Raw genomic sequence first — 20873 nt, 5'->3', positions numbered from 1 at the left:
AAAATTAGTCTTTGTTCTGCATCTGTGCACCATCAACATGACCCAATTAACTGAATAGAATACTAATGACGCAGTCAATGCTGTGGGAGAAGAATACACCACAACTTACATTTGTAGAACTTTGAATGCTACAAACATTAAATATACAATTGGCCCATCGAGATTTAAGTCTTGAAAATGGTTACGCGCACTACAAACAATATTTTGAGGAAGACAAAGAAATATGTAGGACTAGCACTGATCACAAATATTTGATGAAATTGAAAAACACAACACGAACGACTCATAGCATGCTGCGTTGTTTCTATCAAGATTACCTCTCGTGATTGCATTTTACCCAAAAAGTGGCAAAGCAAATGAACGCTTTAATATGAATATTATTTAACGTATGCATATTCCAATTATTCTGTTAGACTGGCAGGATCAACTGAAATATTACCTCTGTATCATTCTATCAATAACTTTGATTAAAGAAATAGGGCCCGATTCACAGAACTAACTTAAGACAAAATCCTACACCTACTACCATTTTGGTATTCACAGAAGGCACGCACTCATTTTGGTATTCACAGAAGGCACTTACAGCTAGATTCATCAAAGACCCGTTTTGCGAGTCTTTAATAGCGATTCATAAGGAATCGCTATTAAGGACTTGCAAAACAGGATTCATGTAGGAATTGCAAAAAATATTGCGGTTCCTACATCTTCCTTATTTGCGATTAGCGAATTGCTAATCGCAAATAAGGAATAACTCCCAATTCATTCCTATGGACCTAAAGGCCCAAAGGAATGAATGGGGAGTATTCCTTATTTGCGATTAGAAATTAGCTAATCGCAAATAAGATAGCGATTTCAAGGGTGTCAGGGGTGTCCAAAGGACACCCTGTAGCACCCCTGAAATTCAAATTTACACAGGTGTTGCGCACACACGTGTCCAAATGACATGTATGTGTGTAACATGCAACAGAGAAATATGCACTAAAGTGCTTTTTTCTATTTTTTCGCTATTTACCACAAAGTCAGACTTCGTGGTAAATAGCGACCAAATATTGCGAATTCGCAATTTCAAATTGGTTAATAAATTGCATTTAAGGAATCTCTAATAGAGATTCCTTAAATCCAATTCCTCGCAAATGTGTGAATTCTTAATTAGCGAATTTTGCATTTGGGATGATGAATCCCAAATGCAATAATTGCACTCGCAAAGGGCCAGATTCTCAGAATCTGGCCCTTTGCGAGTGCAATTTAGCTTGATGAATCTAGCTGTTACTCATTTCGGTATTCACAGAAGTTAGGACTCCTAACTTTAGGACTCCTAAATGGCTTCTGTGAATACCGAAAGTCTTAAAGTTAGGATTTTTCTCAGTTTAGTAGTAGTAAAGTTAGGACTCCTAACTTTAGGACTCCTAAATGCTTTCTGTGAATACCGAAAGTCTTAAAATTAGGATTTTCCTCAGTTTAGGAGTCCTAAAATTAGGAGTCCTAACTTTACTACTACTAAATTGAGAAAAATCCTAATTTTTAGAATTTCGGTATTCACAGAAGGTATTTAGGAGTCCTAAATTTAGGATTCCTAACTTTACTACTACTAAACTGTGAAAAATCCTAATTTTAAGACTTTCGGTATTCACAGAAGGCATTTAGGAGACCTAAAGTTAGGAGTCCTAACTTCTGTGTATACCGAAATGAGTAAGTGCCTTCTGTGAATAGAAACATGATTGAGTGCCTTCTGTGAATACCAAAATGGTAGTAAGTTTAGGATTTTGTCTTAAATTTGTTCTGTGAATTGGGCCCATTGTGTGCGGTAAGAAAAATGCCCATATTTTTTCAATAAACTGTTGAAATATAAAGATGAATACGTGATATTGATGCAGCAGGTGACCCTGGAAGAGAGGCTTCTGTTGACTTAATCTCAGAAAGGTTGCGGTTGACTTTTATGTGTAAAGAAATAGAAAAGTATTTGAAATAATATGGGTTCATGCCCAAGCTAAAACATTTGTATTAATATAAAGATATTGTTGCAGTGTTAACCACCTACAAAACACCATGACATACTGGTCCAGATTATGAAACATTTTGACTGTTATTATTATATGTCTTTGGTGGTAAGTAAAGTAAATACCGTTTATCCCCTTATTATGAAATCACTATTGGGGTAATATCTGGTCAGAATATTTGTGCATTTCTATTATGTTGCATTTCGTTGTGGTGGTGTGTTGCAGTTTTTTGTGCTGCATTATTGTACGGTGTTGTTGCATTGTGCTGTGTTGCTTTGTTGTGTTCTCTTTTGGCTGTGTTGTGCATCATTGTGTTGATGTGTTTTGTGTTTGCTTTTTGTTATGGTATTGTGTTGTGTTATCTTGTGTTCTGCAATTACTTTTACTAATTACACGCACGCAACCTGGGCTTCATCCAGGACTCCTCCCTCTCCATGACCAGACAAGTCAACGCCGTCTCCTCGTCGTGCTTCAACATCCTGCGCATGCTACGTAAGATCTTCCGGTGGATCCCCACCGAGACCAGGAAGACGGTCACCCAGGCCCTCGTCACCAGCCGTCTGGACTACGGCAACTCCCTCTACGCCGGAACCACCGCCAAACTCCAGAAGAGACTCCAGCGGATCCAGAACGCCTCAGCACGACTCATCCTGAACATCCCCCTTCGCAGCCACATCTCCGGACACCTGAGAGACCTGCACTGGCTCCCGGTCAACAAGAGAATCACCTCCGACTCCTCACCCACGCACACAAAGCCCTACACAACCAAGGCCCAGGATACCTCAACAGCCGCCTCAACTTCTACGCTCCCAAACGCCTTCGATCGACCAGCCACGCCCTCGCCGCCGTTCCCCGCATCCGAAGAGCCACCACAGGGGGACGGTCCTTCTCCTACCTCGCCGCCAAGACATGGAACTCCCTCCCGACCCACCTTCGCCTGACCCAGGACCACCTCGCCTTCAGGAAGCAACTCAAGACCTGGCTGTTCGAGCAATAGCGGACCCCCCTGCCCTAGCGCCTTGAGACCCTCTGGGTGAGTAGTGCGCTATATAAATGCTTTGATTGATTGATTGATTGATTGACTTTAGAGATGTCAGCAAATGAAGCACAATTTTTCATCAAAAACAGCGCAATCCTCTAAAGCTACCCTATCAAACTATCATGTAGCACTGTTAAGGGGGGTAAAATGCAGATCTGCTACTATTTAAGACAACAGTCAGCCCAAAACTGTGTAAGAAACCTGTCTTAAATTAGGACTTGAGGACCTGATCACAAAGTATTTTTGACTGAAGCTATTTTAAGTTCTTGGTGATACACTGAAGCATTGCTTACTCAACTCACCGTTTACCACTGTGTTATGAAAACCGGATTCTGGATGTGGTAATGTGCAAGAAGAACATTTGAAAGTGTGGGTGAGGAGTTTGGATAGTGCTCCTTTGTGTATGGGAGGACAGTGGAGTTCCTTCAGGTGTGGTATGATGTGAGTGCAGCATGGGTGGTTGAGTGATTCTGGCTGCCTGCAGCCTCTGGTGAGTTTCTGTTCATCCCCACATAGAGGGTGTTGTTGTTGTCCAGCTTGCTAGATGGTTTTCTGGGTGCCTATTGGGAGCCATTGAAAATATTCCTTAGCATCTTCATGGTATGGATGCATGAGGCAATGGCGAAGTTGACTCAAGCATTCATGCAGAGTTTGCTCTTGTTGATGATCCTGAAGTTCTTCGCTCCTAGCTCGGTTTGCCACCCGAATGAGTCCCGCAGCGAAATGCTGCTCCCATCGATCATGATTTTGGTCATGTCAGTGTTCAGCTTCAGATAATTGACCTTCATCCAGTGGGCAATTTCAGTCATGCAGGAATTGAACTTAATCGGGGTACTGGACATCTTGTCAATGAGGGTGAGAATGTGTTGTGTGTCACGGGAGAGGGCATTGATGTCATGAGAGTGAATCATGGTGGTTAGAAGGATCATGTATGCATTGAAGAGGGTCAGGTTCAGAGACGATCCTTGCAGAACTCCGCAGATGAAGTTGCAGGTGTCTGAGATGTACGGTGCAAGGCTGACTGTCCTTCCAGTCAAGAAGGAGCAGATCCAAAGGAGTGCATGTCCTTGAATTCCAATGTCATGTAGGCGTTGGATGAGGATGGAGTGGGAGTTCATATTAGATGCTGCGGAGAGGTCCAGGAGGTTGAGGGCCACTGTGTCTCCTCTGCCCAGAGTCATGCAGATGTCATCAGAGGAGGCAATGAGGGCATTCAAATACCTACTCGTTAGGGTCTCAAGGTTTTCTCACCAGCAAGCTTCTCTCTGTGTCCTTCAAGCATCCCCTATCAGTAGCTAGTTAAGGTATATTGACTTGCATTGACAATGCAGGTATCTCTTGAATGTGCTATTTATTCAAACATTCCACAATAGTCAGAAAGGAAAGAAAACATTTCTCCACATGTTAAAGATGGGAAAAGAAAATTGTGATTGACAATTAGCACAGCTGCTTGCTTAGAAATAAAATGCTCATAATTCAAAAAAAACGATGGCAAAGAGCATTTAATATTTTTCAAATTCAGACCTTCATTAGCAATAATCAATCTAAACCTGAATAACCAAAATATTGTGTCCATGTGTTGAAGTTGTGCTATTGTAAACATTTAATATACTTCTTCACTGGCTGGTCTCACTCTGTGGTATGGAAGGCAAGTACCCAGTGGGGCAATCAGCCAAACTTAACAGCAATGCTCATCACAAGGACATTTGGAAGAATATTTTCCAACATGGGCCAATACACGTTTTCTTGACGTTTTCCTTTGTCAATACCCTGTCACCTGTACTGAAGTCATAACACAGTTTTAGGCTTACAGGTGGGTCTGCCAAGTCAACCTGGTGATAAACAGAATGCACCACATCAGCACATCCTTTGAAGTACTCAAGAACCATATAATTAATTATATTCACAAGAATAGCTGCAGGCACTGACAGAATTCTCATGGCTATCCCCATCAACACTTCATATGGGAAAAGTCCAGTCTTTCAATTGGGAGTGATTTGAAGACTCATCAGAATAAGGGAAAATGCCTCAAGTCATTTCAAAGAGGAAGAAGAGCACACCTTTGCCATCTTGGATGTCATAGTGCTATTAGTTTGTTCCACCATGCCTGAATTGTCTGGTCACTGACTGGAGTGGAATCTCTGGGCAACTTGTGAAGCTACACACAACTTCAAAACTTTGTTCATGAAATGGGTGTTTTTATATGACTCCAGAGATCCTGTTAGGTTGAATAAAGGTTAGGCGACGGGTGAGACTGTCACACATCCTGGTTGGGTATACCTCAAACCAACGGGAGAAAAGATAAAATATCACCAAGCTGTAATGAAATCTATTGCAGGGATGGGCATTTCTACAATGCAATTTCATTTGTGCGATTAAAGATGTCCTATGTGACTCCTGGAAATGACTGTTCTTTTGCCAGCAGTGCACACCTGGCAAGTAAAGCACCTTTGACACAAATTCTCAGCAATGACACAGAAATGGGTATTATACCAATAGTTTCTAAACGTGCGAATAATAGCATCCCTTCTTGTATGTATGTGACCATGTCTGTCCATTGGTGAAAACATAAAATCAGATAAAACTGTTTTCCACCTAATAAACCCAGGTCTCACTGATTCTTTACACATCCAGATCTCACACACTTTTCCATATTTGCTTATGTCTATGGCTGAACGGAACTCATGGTATTTGACTCCACAGATTTCTGTGAAATTCCAAAAAGACTCTGGGAGATTCTCCAGAGTTCTGCCAGTGAGCAGAAATAGGCACGTCGCACTGTGAATTAGCACCGTGAGCACATTCCACACTGAAAAAACAGTGCAAACGGCACCATGCTGTGGAGCACAGGGTGCAGCTACTCTAACTGATTTTGCTGCCGCTCAAGAAGATTTTTTGCTCAAGCGGCATCCCTCTGACCTTCTGACCAACCAAGACTGCCTACAAGGAAAAATCCCACCGTAAGCTCTCCTAGTGACCGAAAATCTTGCTGGATGAGGCCATATCTCACTCGCACTTGCTAAGTTACCATTTTGGCACATGCTTGAGAAAAAATTCCACCACATGGTGATTGATGGAATTTGTCTGGAACTCCAGGTTACAAGAATAACACAGTCACCAAAGTTCTGCCGATTCTATCGGCAGAATGGAATATTTTGCCCACCCTTACTTCTGTCACAAGTTCAGGCCAACTGCAATGAAGAAAGGGTTAGATACAGGGCCTGGGATTGTCCCAGTGTAGGGTTTATTTTCCCAGAGTCCAAATCAAAATAAGGAGCTGCACCCAGAGGTTTGCATTGGCAGGGGCTGCAAGGAGGTCGACATCAGTATGTAGAGCAGGTCACCAGTGGGGCTTCGCATTGGTGGTTGACGCAGGTCAGTCACTGTTTGGTGTGAACAGCAGGTTGTCTCTGGAGCTACATATTGGAAGGAGATGTGGCAGCCATTGCTGACAGGGATGGTCATGAAGAGGTTATCGCTGGAGCTTCATGTTGGCTGGAGTCATGGAAGGTCGTTTCTTGGCACGAAGAAGTTGCTCACAATTGTGAGGAGCCGAACACTTATGTTTCGAGCAGGGGTACTAAACTATCAATCAAGGGCCCAGGACCAGGGGGCACGTCTTCCGGATCAGAGCTCACTTTAGCAGAGGCCAGCAACAGAACTCCGACAGATAGAGGTGGTGCTGATCAGATACAATGTTGTAGGGAAGGCCCTTGGAAGCTTGTTGTGTCCCTGTAGCTCAAATAGGAAGTTGTCAAGTGAACCTTGGAGACACTTCTGGGAATCCTGGGTTCAAGGCAAGCAGGTCCAGTCTTACTTCTTCAGACAGCAGGGCAGTGTTAGAAGCAGGCCCAGTATATGATGTCCACATATGTAAGTGAACTAAGAAAAAAGGGGGGGTGTCCTAGCCGTAACATTCGAATGCTGCTGAACCAATTTAACAGACTAAATGCCATCAATTCAATTTAATTGAAGGTCTTTAGTCTGTTAAATTGGTTTAGCAGCATTTGAATGTGATGGCGAGGACACCTCCCCTTTTTCTTAGTTCACTACGGCCCGTCCAGCCGCCTTGGGCCAAACCCCTTGTTGCTATTATATTTATGTAAGTGGGCACCTTGCACCAGTCCAGGCAACCCTTATGATGATTTAAGAGGTCTTAGACAACTTTAGAAAGCTCTCTAAGTGGTGGCTGTGGAGATGTGCCTTCAGGCTTAGTCCAGATGGAGTGTAAAGCAGCTTGCTCTACCAGTATGTAATCTTATAGTATAGATTAGGTGAAAAAAACCACATCAAGTATTTATAAAAATATGTATTTAATATATAATACCCTCTAATACGTTCAAGTATCTCCCACACAGAGATAAACACAAGACACACAATACTTTAGCAAGAAATACAGTAAATAGCACGAAATACACAGAGGGTCCCAGGGGTGGACAAAACCAAATATTAGGAAAGTGGTAAAAGAACCACAACTCAAGTCGGGACAATGTTGAGTGGGCATAGAATTACTGGAGACCCACAGAACCACCCAAAGTAAGTAGTGAGGGACCACACAGAGAGCGTGTGCAGTGTGTGAATACGACCATGTGCTCCTTACAAGTCTATTTGCAAGTCGAAGTTGGATTTTTAAAGATTAAGGCCCTGTCCCAGTGGACCCTGGAGAATCCCTTTGAATACAGAAGGTTGGATAGCCACCCCACCTGTGGGTACCCTAGTACCTACATTACCCACATCTAGGAAGCGGGGTGCATATGTGTGAGTGGTTTCGGAAACTGCAGTTGAACCCAATGGAGGACTTCAGGAAAGTGCCACTGCTGGAAGAGGAGAAAGTGTCCATGGGAATCCAAATGTGGATTCTTAAAGAGGAGTACCTAGAAGCAAAGGAGACAGAGTCTATGTCACTCAGGAGTTACCAGGAGACTTGGAAGAGGAATACTCTCCAATGTCGGGTGCTTCAGGGAAGATGACGTTGATGTTGACTCTGCAGAAGTGAGGACCAGGCGATGCTGATGAAGACCGGTACCCGGGTACGGCTGTCCTACAAAGGATGTCCAGTGCATAGGGGTTGGCATCCGCACAAGCACCAAAAAGCCTTGGCAAATACAACCCATGCAGGAAGTCAAGAAGGTGCAAAGTTAGGCGACGGGTGAGTAATCAGGGCAGGGCAGGGCACAACATCTACCCAGCAATACTGTCTGGATTACCCACTCCCTCTGCACCCAGGCACCCTTTTGTTCCAGTGTATGCAAGAATACACCACACAAAAGTAATTCATAGGACGTTCCTGGGGACTCACCACACGCAGGGGCGTAGTAGCATGCCCAGAGAAATCAGGGGAGCCCAAAAGTATTAAGCGTGACCCTCAAATGGACCCACAGGCCAGAGGCACTGGAGTCGGAAGAGGACCTCAAGCAGTTCACCTACAGATGAAGGCCACGATGCACATGGTGTGGTGTGGCTGAAGATTCGGGTCACAGGAGATGCTGGAGGATGGGGCTACGTGGAGCCTGAAGATCTTCTTTGAAGGAAGCCAACACCCCTTTGCAACTGCAAGTTGGACATAGTGCTGAACAAGGGTTCAGGTATTGCAACCCCCACAAAGGATACTGTCCTCAAACTTGGTGAGAGGGCAGGGCAGGCCTCGGGTGCTGTGGGAAACCACCACCTGTGTTGCAGAGCCCATGGAGTCCGTAGGAGCTCAGGATCTGCAGACCAGTTGACTTAGTTGCAGTGCCTGCAAATGCAGGGGAAGGTCTCCTGTACTCCAAGGGAGATTTCTTCAGGTGTGGTGTCTTTGATTCTTCACAGGCCTTGGGAGGTTCCTGTATGATGCACATGCACAGACAATGCAGCCAACTGGAAGGGAGCCAAAGTCAGGCCCAAACGAAGTCCAGTGAAGTTCAGAGTGCCCAGACAGTAGAAGTAGAATTGATGTCTGATTTAAATTTAATCTCACGTCAAATCTAGGGACCTTCACCCAGTTAAGCCCTTAAGTACCCTAGGGAAAGGCTTAGGAAGAATAAGGGGATCATCCCAGAGGAGGATCTGGACAGGAGGGAAGTTACTTTCATGTCCTTTATCCAGTTTTGCACCTGAGCTGGAACCAACAGCTCCCAGGACTGGTTTGTACTGGACTATGCACAGGGACATCAAATGTGCCCCTCCTGGACACTTTCTGGCACTGGCAAGTGCACCCACCCACTCCTAATACAATAAATCCTGTCTGGGAGTTGGTCACACCTCCCTGTGACAGGATGCCTATTGTTCTACCTTCCTCTGCTTGAGCTTGGCTCAGCAGCGGGAGGGCAGAACTGTGTCTCTGGTTGGCAGCAACTATTTTGTGCTGTCTGGGTTGAGAAGGCTGGTATTGGGAACACTGAAAGCCTAACAGAGGGCTCTCCCAGTGCTGTTCGATACCAAACATGATAGGATTTGTTGCAGCTGTTTTCGAGATGGTCATCGCGTAATTACATGGTGCCCCTCTGTATAGTATATGCCTGCATCACTGAAAACCTGTGAAAATGGACCCCGTAGGCTGCAGGGGTGTCCTGCTCATGCAGGGGCACTCTTTCACTTAGAAGTAAGTGCCCGCCCTGCCTTCAGGAATGTAAAGGCCTGCGAAAGGGGTGACTTATAGGTTTTAAGTGCAGCGACCCAAAGATATAGTAAACCTATATTTTCATTAAGTGGTGGAAGCGCAAATTGACACAGGCTGCAATGGCAGACCTGTAGTTCTCATGGGTGGCATAACACATGCTTTTACCCATGGGAGACCTCTGGGGTACCTATGCCCTGGGTACATGGGTAACATACACTAGGGACTGACAAGGGTACTCCAGTATCCAATCTGGGATGTACCTAAATTCTGAACACAGTTTAAGGAGAAAGCAGATAGACTGGGGTCCTGATTAGCAGGATCCCAGTCAGACTAGTCAAAAACCAGCAAAGGACCAGTCAAAAAGTGGGAGTAACCAGGCAAGATGATCCTACCTTCATACAGGCAGTCATTCTTCAGAATCTTCACACAGGTCCAGGAGTGCTCTGATGAGAGGTTCTGAAGTTCAAGTTTATACCTAGTGCCTTTGTGTGGGAGACAATAACTGGTCAGTTCACTCCCTTCCCCTGGGTTTGGCTGGAAACTGTCAAGGGTGACAACGACAAGGGCAGGTCTGGGGCTCGTTCCTTTGTCTGTGCTGCAGGAAGGGTTCTTTGAAGAGTAATCAGGGCAAGGCACAACATCTACCCAGCAATACTGCCCGGATTACCCACTCCCTCTGCACCCAGGCACCCTTTTGTTCCAGTGTATGCAAGAATACACCACACAAAAGTGATTCATAGTCTTGTAACCTTGGCAGACAGGCACATTTGATTTGGGCAGAAAAATGCCTATTGTCTAAAAGTTTATAACCCAAAGGAGTTAGGTCCTTTTTGGACGTGGACAAGGCTGGACCATTTATAAATGCAAAAAACACAAAAATGCCTAGACCACTATTTTTTTAATAAAACAAGAACAATTAATGAAGGTCAAGAATACTCTTTATTGAATTCTGACCAGGTACTTATATTTTATACCTTTGACTTTTTTTTTTGATTTCAAAGTTTTTTTACATATATATTCATTAGCAAAGATAGGCCAAACTGTACATATATTTACAATACTATACAAACCAATTTATAAACAAAACATATCACAATGTATCTACACAAACTAAAAAAAACATCATCACAATAAAAAACACATTAAAATGATGTGTACTTAATCTCAATAAATGAGAGACAAAATCGAAAGAAGGAAAAGAAAGGCAAGAAGGAAGGAGAGCGTAAGGAGTGGAGTCAAATTAATGATACTCTTTCATGGTGTTAAAGCTAGCAAATAGTACTTGTGAGTAAATTGTTCCTTCAAATGTGCCTCCAAGTGTGCCTGTGCCTCCAAATATGCCGACGCGTTTCGATTACAGGACACCAGTTCCTGGAATCTCATCAGGGCCTTTTTTCTTTTGTCTGTATGATGTTAACAACAAAACAATAAAGTTTTGTGTATAAAAATCTCAATGTTTATCTCCATTAAAGTTGCACAAATGACCAATGCAATGTCTCTGACTTAAGACTACATACCAGATTTAGGCGGTGGACTGTGGAAGACTCTCTTGTTATGCTCGGAAATGTTTCTTTCTTTAATTCCCCATCGTTTTAGCAGTGTCGGTGCGGGGGGCTGTTAAGAAAATGCAAAGTGTAAATTATTCAAACCTAGAGCCTCTCTAGCATAGTGTAGAAGCCGTTATGTGGCCTACCTTTGTATTCGTTGTTGGCAGATTCCTTTCTGAATCTTCCCGTTATATGTGGAGTTTACTCAACACATGTACACTTTCAAACACTCCATGTCGTGAAAATACAGAGCTGCAAAACATTTAAAAACGTTTCAATGCTGCTGTCCTGCCTATCAAACAATTCTAGCTTATTGGGGGGCTCGTTTCGTTTCGTTTCAAAAACTTTATTCGATTCAAAAAAGAAGAATCATAAAAGTCATACAGTTACATATACAAACATAGTTTGAAATTCATTTTTAAGAGACAATTTTACAATTATGACACTAAACTAATAAGATACATTAGTTAAAATGATCACAGTTAAAATCCATAACTTTTGCTTTCAATCTGATTAGGGTAATTCATAGATTCTTCATACCAGGATATGCATTCAAGGGCAGGGAAAAAAGGAAATCACGATACAGCAATATACATGGGCAAAGAGACAGGATTTTTGGGGCCAGATTTAGCCATACCGTTTTCTAATCAAGAGTGACACTCGTATAAAGTTTAACATTGCACAACAGACACTAGTTGAAGACAAAGATAACAAATGGTCATAACCCTCTTTGTAGTGACATGCTTGCATTTCCTTAAGGATCGGTTTAATAAACCTAATCCTTGGATCCTTATAAAGGGAACAGAAGAGAACAACATGCATCGTGCTTTGGCTATCTTTGTTGTTACAAGGACAGGGGGGCAGTCTCTCACACCAACCCCCCTGTTTAGGGAACGCAAAGAGAAAGTGCAAGATGTGTAACCTGAACCTTGTCAAGTAGAATCGCCATTGCACATGATTTGTAAAGGTTAAGTAAAACCGATGCTGTAAAGTAACCTTAGGAACGTGAGGGCTGACCAGGGAGTGTGCAAATGAGGATTTCCAGTAACTTGATTTAATAACAGCTTTAACATCTCCCTGTATATTTTTGGGGTTGTCAAAGATGTCACCCAGACCTAATTTATGGAGCATTTCATTGACATAAGAAAGCCAGGGGATCTGTTTCATATTTGCCAGTCTTAAACAGTCCCGGAGGATATCTCTAGAAAGCTGTAGGTCCTCTGATAGCCATATTTTGCCCCATAATAATAAAGGGGAAAGGCGAATGGTGTCACTCACGTAACTCAGGCCTATCTCATCATGGGCAAATCTATTTGAAGAACTTGATGGAATAGCCAATACACGCTTTAGAAATTTGTTCTCCATAATTTGTATCGTGTCAGGGCTTTCGGTCCCCCAAACCCCTGCCCCATAGGTGGCTACCGACAAACATTTTGCTTTGTACAGGGTTTTTAGATGTGTAACAGGTTTTTGACCTAGTTTGCCACAGAATCGAAACAGACCTTCAATAGAGCGACTAGCACTCAGGACTCGAGTCTTCATTAACAGGGCCCAGCTTAATTTGTTATTGAAAAGGTTTCCCAGGTAGTTGAAATTTTCAACCTTTTCAATGGTGGAGTTATTTACTACAAACTTTCTGGTTTTGGTGCCCTTTGGTCCACAGATCATAGCAAAGGATTTGGTGAAATTTACCTTCAGGTCTAGGTCCAACATGAAGTTGTGGAAGGCATCAAGACAGTGCTGCATACTGTTTCCTGTGAGTGTCATTAGTACCGTGTCGTCGGCGTAAGAAAGCATTGGTATGCTCCTGCCGTTGACCTTTGGAAAATCATGGCAGTGGTCCAACAGGTATTTTTCCAGGCCATTGGTGTGCACGAGAAACAAGAAAGGGGCTAATATGCATCCTTGTCGGACGCCCTCAGTTGAAAGGATAGACTTGGTTTTCTCTCCCCCTGGCCCGAACCTTATGGCTACAGTGGTTGATTCGTGGAGTCTACGGAGCAAGGTGACCAGGGGTTCCTCGAATCCCATATCCTCCATCATTTGCCACAGCTTGCTCCGACACACAGTGTCGAATGCACTTGAGAGATCCATGAAGGCAAGATGGATGGAAGAATTCCTTGCCTTCATGTATTTCCCTATGATCAGGGCCAGGTTCAGGCACTGTTCGACCGTACCTTTGCCTTTTCTGAACCCATATTGGGACCTATCTGGGCTACCACAAACCTTTCCCACCACCCTCAGTTGGGAAATACCTAAGCCACTTCCTTCTGAGTCACCCCCAGATGCTTCTCCAGACCCTCTGGAATCCAACAAAAGGTCTGCTTCCAGTACAAGCTCCCTGGGGTCAGACAACTCACAATCCATCAGGTATTGGTATAGCTCTGGAAGATAGGGACTTAAAATATGCTCTCCAACAATTGAATTACACAGCTCCATATAGGTGTTACCCAAACTACCCTTCACCCAACCATTTAGTGTCTAAGAAACGTAACCCACATCATTCTCACAAGGCTGGTGAGACTGTGTCTGACTGTTGCTGACTCTTAACCCATACTCTTCTGGCTCGTCTCCATAATCACTTACTAGGGCTTCTATCATGGGAGAACCCCTTTCCCTGCACCTCTCATCTAGAGTCAGTTCCTGGTAGTGGGAACTACTAGGAAAAGAATACCCTGTGCCCGTTCCCCATTCCACCTCAGGGACACTGCACACCACTGGAGTCATCTCATAATCCTGTACCCCCTCCTTGATGCAGGGCCCCAACTCTGTGTGTGGGTGTACCTCATCCTCAGTACTGGATCTAACACTTTTGCTGCCACCATCTGGGCTGGGCCTAACCCTACTGGCTTCCCAGTCCAGCTCTCTCATTTTAATGTCATGGTCTAACATCATCTTCCTTTTGTCCATGGCTATTCTTTTGTCTTCCCTCTCACTTTCCATCCTGAGGTTCTCCAATTCGAACATTCTTGCTAACCGCCTGTCCTCCAACTCCTCTGGGGACAAACTGCGGCTGCCTAGTTTAGAGGGTGCCCCCCTCCCAACAGCACACCCACCCTTGAATTAGGCTCCTCTGCCTCCATGCCAAGATCCCCAGACAGCCCACTAGCATGTCAGGCAGCTACCCAGGCACTCAGCGCCTTTTATAGCTCCTCTTTTCTGGTGAAGCTCCCGATTTGGATTTTGAGGTTTTTGCTGATCGTCTTCAATTCCTTCACATTGTAGGTTTTTAACCTCTCCTCCTCACAAGCCACTTCCAAGGATGCAAAAGATGATGCAATTGGTTCAAGCATGATGAAGTAGCAAGTTCAAACTGATCAAAAAAAGACCAAAAAGAAAAAGAAGCAGTATGTGGCACGTAATGGTCTGCGATATGGAAGTAGTGCTTCCCAATCACTGTAAGTCAAGTGCAAATGCAAGTCCTATCCTCACCGCTGACAACCAGTGTTAGAAAAGGAATTTCTGGCTAGCTGAGACTTGCAGCAAAGCAAGGCAGAAACCACCACTCTAGTCAGGATAAGGAGTTACACGTCTAAAATAACCCCTGCTCACCCCCTTGGTAGCTTTGCATGACCAGAGGCAGTGTGTAAAGTATTTGCACATAACCACTAAAAAAGGACACCACACCAGCTTAGACAAATATCCAATATTTTTATTTAATTAAAACAAGACCAAAAAACGATAAAAACTCCACAATACTATACTTAACAGTTCAAAAATACATTGATTAAAAAGAGTTCCTTAGTTGGCTAGTTCCATCCAGGCTTCCATGGCGTTGTGAGCACACAAATCTGAAAACAGTTCTGGCTGACCGACGACTGTGTCAGGAAGACCCACAAACAGCACCTTTTTTTGGTCGATGGGGCCCTTGAAGTCACTCGCGTTGTAGGTCAAGCTACTTTCTGATGGGATCAGGAGCGCTGGCACCAACAGGCATTGGGTGCTGTGGTGCAAAGTAGTACAGCAGTGTGGCGTGAAGTGCCCCCAATTCGCGGTGCAAGCAGCGGCTTGGTGGCAGCATCAGATGGTGTCGTCAGTGAGACCAGGGTCGCAGTGCAAGATGGAGGCGGTGCTCATCACAATGCTAGCAGGTCACGGTGCAAGCTGCGGTGTTGTCGTTGCTGAAGTGCTGTCATCGGCTGACTAACTGGAGTCACTGACACAGGCGCCGATGGGCCAAGGTTGCAGTGTGGGATGAGGGTGGTGTGTTGTGTAACTTACGAGCTGTGCCCCCGAACCACGGTGCAAGCAGCGGCGCTGATTTTGGCGGAAGTGGCAGCGTCAGGAAGGCCACGACATTGTCGTGTAGGGAGGCGGTGCAGAGTGCGGGCCCACAGGTTGCAGTGCGAGCAGCAGCTTGTGATGGTGTCAGCAGGCGTCTTCGGTGAGACCAGGGTTACGGTGCGGTGGTGCCCTCTGCGGTGCCAAAGCTTCAGCGTGAAGCAAGGCAGTGCGGAGTGCAGTGCCCACAGGTCACAGTGCGAGCAGCGGCTCGATGATGGCATCAGCAGGAGATTTTGGTGAGACCAGGGTCGGGTGCGGTGTTGCAGTGGTGCCCTCGGCAGTGCCAAAGCTTTGGTTTGAAGCTAGGTGGTGCGTAATACAGTGCCCACAGGTCGCGGTGCAAGCAGCGGCTTGGTGGCGTCGTCGGAGAGACCAGGTTTGCGGTGCGGCATTGCGGCGGTGCCCTCTGCGGTGCCTTCAGGATACGGGTCGGCAAGGTCGCCGTAGATGTCGTTGAGGTGCTTTTCCTCTGTTTGCAGCAAAAAACACACAGTCCCCAGTGCTGAGGCCAGAAGAGCTTGAAGTCTTTGTTGTTCCTGAGAATTCATGAACAGGGGGCAAGCTCTACCTCAAGCCCTTGGAGAGACTCACAAATTGGATTGAAGAAAGTCCAGTCCAGACCTTTCCCTGCCCAAGTCAGAAGCAGCCACAGCAGGTCAGCCGAGCAAGCACCCTGCAAAGCAGTCGTTCCTTTTTGCAGCTTACACAGCAGTCTTCTTGGTCCAAAGGAGTTTTAAAATTTAGGGGTCTGGGACCCAGCATTTGTAGCTCAAAATCCATTGATCTTTCAGGCAGGGGGTGTTTGTGCCCGGCCAGAACCAGTTCTGCCTTCCCTGGTGTAATTTCCTGGCAGGAGGTGGAGACAACATTGTCAGAGGCAGACCAGGACCTTTAAGGTGCAAGGACATTCCTCCCCTTCCCCCATCACAGCTCAGTTCTTATCAGCCCTTTCCTGAACCTATTCAGACCATCTGGAGCCCGCATGACCCTCCAGCCTTCTCTCCTCCAAAACCCAGCAGAGGCATGCGGGATGACTGAGCAAGATAATATCCATTTTCTAAAAGTGGTATTTTCAAACACAGATGTCAAAATCACCTTCACTAAAAGATGCATCTTTAAATTCCTAGTTCAGGCATACTAAATTCTATTTTCTTACCTAATTCCCTGGGCCAGTTATGTTTATAAGATGTTATATACAGACCTCCCATTCTATCCTATGAGGAACTGGTAGTCTTGCAATAGTGAAAAACGAAATTGGCTGTAATTCACTATTAAGACATGCCACCCACACCAGGGCATGTCCTACCTTTCACATACATTGCACCCTGCCCACAGGGGTACCTTGGGCCTACCTGAGGGATGTCTGACATGTAAGAAAAGGGAAGGTTAGGGTCCGGCCAGTGTGTGCACTGGCCAAGTCGACATGGCAGTTACGAACTGCGTGCAGACTTTGCAATGGCAGGTCTGAGTTACCGTTTTCAGGGCTGCTCACGGGGGTGGTACAACCAGTACTGCAAGCCCCTGCAATACTGTAGCACTTAATTCACTAGCCCTGGCACACGCAGTGCACTTTACTAGGGGCTAACAGGTAAATCAAATATCCAATCATGGAAACACCAATCTATGACACAATTTACACAGGGAGCATATGCACTTTAGCACTGATTAGCAGTGGAAAAGTCCCCATAGTCCTAAAACCAACACACACAGGTCAGGGAAAAATAGGAGGAACAAGTAAAAAGGTTGGGGATAACCCTGCAAAAAGGTCCATTCCCAACACTAATGTTAAAATCCCCAACCAATTAGCAAAAACTATTATTTGCCACACAACCCTCAAAGGATTGCAGCTCCCTCCCTAGGTTAAAAATGGCCCTATTCGTTGTGTTATCAACAACAGTTTTATAGAAATTAATCAGGATAAAGTTCAATTTCTCAACAGTCTGAAGATGGAATATCTGAAAGTAGGGTGAGCTGGCTAATATCTTCTTTACTTTTATTGGCAGGTGGTATATATTAAAAATAGTTAAACCCCTCCCTTTGCTCGACCATGCTGGGAGGAGTGGCCAGGGTACTAAAAGACTTGTACCCACCTGTGTGAAAATCCCCTGTTTTCCAGGTTTCCTGTAGACAAATCAACTGGTTTGACTTAATCAAGCTCATCCAGTCCCTACTTCTCAGTTTATTTTTAATGCCAGAGATATTACATGGTATAATTTTAACTTTAACACCCATACAGCACAAAGTAGGTCCTTTGCTTTCCACTCAGGTGGAATCCACTATACTAACAGAGGTTAATGTCTGGTCAGGGATCCCCGGCAGTCAATCTTGCTCATTGTATCCAGTAAGTTGAGCAAATCTGTTAGAAGTCTGAAGGGGTGCATGGGGTCTTCGAGTAGCGGGCGTTTCAGTCGAGAATGAATAGGGCTGTCAGAAAAAAATTGGGGAAAAACTATAAGGTTCAGCTTTAATTTCCATCATATGATTGCCTGTAGTGGTTATCTTACGTCCAGAATACGAGACGGAAAGAGACAGAGCCACTGCGTGTTGGAAGAGTGACTGGGAAAGGGCTCCAAACACCAGTACTCCTATTTTAAATATAGTTTTACTTAAGAACGCTTAGTTTTAAGAAACGCTGCAGTATTGTTTATTGAGCACACAGATTTGCTACTCACCACCACCCCCTGAACCCTCAGCACTAGGCCCCCAGTTCACCGCCGATTCTTCGGTTTGAGTGGAGGGGCCGGAACGTGCCACCGGAAGTGATCTCGACTTCCGATCACTCCCCAATCAGCTGCTCCCAGGTGACGGAACTTACAGGTTTAATTCACTATGCCTTGCATCCCGCGCAGCGGGCGCACCGCTGAAGGCGTGCCAAATGCAAGCCCGTCTGCGCCCATCCACGGCCGGCCGGGGCCAGGGGCCAGAACCCCTGCCGGTTTCAATCCAAGAAGGCAATTCAACTCTCAGCAGCTACACGCATTGTGCCCAACACTGGGGGAAAAATGCAAGCATAGTATAGATCTGGAGAATCACAGCAAAAAATGCACTCACTGCCCCATTGCCATAAGCCGCCAGCTGAAGATCAGAGACAGGGGTCAGATGCTTAATCTCTCCCTAATTAACTGTAGATCGCTAGGGAAGCACAGGGTGGAAATACACGACCACTTGGTAGACGGGCAGGTGGACGTTCTCTTTCTCACAGAGACATGGCTTAACAATGCCTCGGGACTAAAAATTCTAGAAGCTCTCCCTCACGGCTATGAAATCAGTAGGATTGATAGGCCAACGGGGATGGGTGAAGGGATTGCCATAATTTGTAAGCATAAGAATCGGTACACCCTTGAAACCGCTGATATTGTGGATAGTGAAACTGTGTTCTTCTCGATCTCAGCATCTAATAATCACATCCTAAAGGGGTTCCTGGTATATAGACCACCGGGACCAGGGCGCGGTTTGCCACAAGTTTAATTGAGAGCTTAACTCAGCCAGCCCTCAGGTATGAGAGGCTCCTACTCCTGGGAGACCTGAACCTCCATTTTGATGAGGCCGCCAGTGTGGAGGCACAAGAAATCTGGCAGGAACTAGCAGCACTCCAACTAACTCTGAAATCTGAACTGCCCACCCTGGCCACCTTCTTGACCCGATTTTTGCGAATTGGGAGATGCTGTCCATTGAACCCCCGACACCCGTGGTCTGGTCTGATCACTTTCTGATCTCATTTAAGGCGGCGGTGCCTGAAATGATAACACAGGGCAAGGTGGGAACCAAGGACAGATGCAGGAAAAGGGCTAACTGCTCCACAGAGGCGTTCAACAAGGCCCTAGGCCAGGGGGGGCCCGCAAGGGGTCTGGGGATAGAGTCAGCTTGTGAGGCTCTGGACAGGCCCATTATGGAGGCACTGGACAGCACAGCACTCTGGTCGAGTAATGCACCAATGAGACAGACTAAATCTGCCCCATGGTTCATTGCCGAACTCCGGGGTAAGAAAGCAGAATGCAAACGCCTGGAGAGACACTGGAGGAGAGGCTTTTCTGAGACAGATAGGAATGAATATAAAATTGGTCGTAAGGAATACCACTCCTTAATTAGAAAAACCCGGAAGTCCTATTATAGCAGTAGGATAGAGAATGTGTGTAAATGTATTTGAGCTTATATAGCGCACAGCTACCCACAAAGGGTTTCCCGGCGCTTGCTTAGGGAACCCGTCCTGGTATTCCCCTGTGAGATAACCCCGGCAGGGTATCCACAAGGTGAAAGCCAGGCATCCCGCCGCGAGGGGCCGTTGTGGAGATTAAGCAAGCTATTGCCCAGAGTCGCAGAGTGTGAACCCGTGAGTTGAGAAGGCACCGGAGCGAGAATTATCGAGTCCGTGGAATTTTTTGAGCCCAAGACCCGCCGAGGCGGGGAATTGAACCCTGGTCCAGGGCCGATCTCAGCTTCCGGGTCTGCCGCCTCTAACCCCTGAGCCACACTTCTCCACTAATAGAGTGAAAAATTCAGATTGGAAGTCGTGACCTATGCAGACGACATGCAACTGGTTGTGGCTTTGACACAGCCAAAGGAGCAGGTCGCCATTAATTTCAGTTCATGTCTGCAGGAACTGCCGGCTTGGATGGCGAATAATTGTCTCAAATGAATGGAAACAAGATGGAGGTATTGATTGTGAAGAAGGCTCCATCAGTGTGAACCTCGACATGGTGGCCCCCAGCGCTGGGCCCTCTACCCATTCCCAGCGATCAAGTGAAGAACCTGGGGGTATGGCTCAATAACAAAATCTTGTTTGAGCACCACACCAAACAGGTGGCAGGCACCTGCTTTGGAATTCTGATGTTCCTCAGGGAGACATTGGATTTACTGCCACTGACAGCCAGAAAAACCATGGTCCAAGCCTTAATAACATCGAGGCTGGACTATGGGAATGTCCTCCATCTGGGAGCCAGTGCTAAGTGCACTCAGAGGTTGCAGTGCATACAAAATGCGGCTGCCCGCCTGGTCTTGATGCTGCCCCAGAGAGCTCCCTCTAAGAGAGCACTTAAAACACTACATTGGCTTCTGATCAGGGAACGTGTGACATTCAAAGCCCTCTGTGTTGGCCACCGTATCTTACAGGGGAAAGGATCCACATATCTCCACAACCTGCTAACCCTGTACCACCCTACCCGACAGCTGAGATCAAGCGGGACGGGCCAGGTTCAGGTTCCGAAATTTAGCAGAGTGAGAATGGAAAGGCATTCCTTTCATGTTCTGGCAGCTCATCAGTGGAACAGACTTCCTCTGAGGCTCTGGCTGGAGACGTCAGAGATGGTATTCCGCAAAGAACTGAAAACTCACTTGTTTCCCAAAGATTAGGACGGGGTTAGCTTCTGACCGGGTGGGAAGAAATAGCAGTTGAGAGGCTTTGATTG

The sequence above is a fragment of the Lissotriton vulgaris genome, chromosome 6 (assembly GCF_964263255.1).
Source record: "Lissotriton vulgaris chromosome 6, aLisVul1.2, whole genome shotgun sequence".
In the NCBI taxonomy this organism is placed as follows: domain Eukaryota; kingdom Metazoa; phylum Chordata; class Amphibia; order Caudata; family Salamandridae; genus Lissotriton; species Lissotriton vulgaris.
Note: the sequence above shows the minus strand (reverse complement) of the source record.